Source organism: Cololabis saira, chromosome 2, assembly GCF_033807715.1.
Source record: "Cololabis saira isolate AMF1-May2022 chromosome 2, fColSai1.1, whole genome shotgun sequence".
In the NCBI taxonomy this organism is placed as follows: Eukaryota; Metazoa; Chordata; class Actinopteri; order Beloniformes; family Belonidae; genus Cololabis; species Cololabis saira.
Window position 1 is genome coordinate 21201313 of NC_084588.1, and position 639 is coordinate 21201951.

Sequence of the window (639 nt, forward strand, 5' to 3'; positions counted from 1 at the left end):
CACGGAGCTGTTTAGAGCGTCTTTTGTTCTAATCACCGGAGGAAAACTGCTAAGAAGACCCGCGGCCACTGACTGGACTTAAGATAAGGGGACAGTGCTGCTTGCATGCCTTTATTTTTATGATTGTTTGCTGTGGTTCTCCCTGCTGCTCTTCCGTGCATGCTTCGCCTGTCGCTCCGACGCCGCTGTGAGCGTATGGCTGGAGGAGGAGGAGGTATGGAGGAGGAGCGGAGCAATGATTGACAGGAAAGGGGGGAAAGGAAGCATTTTTCACGGCGCAAAAAAACACTGTAATAAAAAGCCAGGAAAAGAGTACTAAGAGTGAAGTTTTTCTTGTTACACTCTTTTAGACACATTTGAGGGATGTTGGCCAAGACTTTTAATAGTGTTAAAAGCATGTTAAAAATGATGTCACAATACCTTTAAAGACCAAGAAGCAAAATCTTCAATTATTTTACTTTCAGTCAATTTTAAAGGCATTATTCAGGGAACTGGTTGGTGGACGGGCAAATTACTGTTTTCCTTTAAATTCTGACAAGGAAATCATAACCATAAAAGAAAATTATTGCTATGGCAGCCAACAAGAGGGAACAAACTTCTCAGATTTCACGTGGAGCTGTCGGAAGAACTAAAAAATAG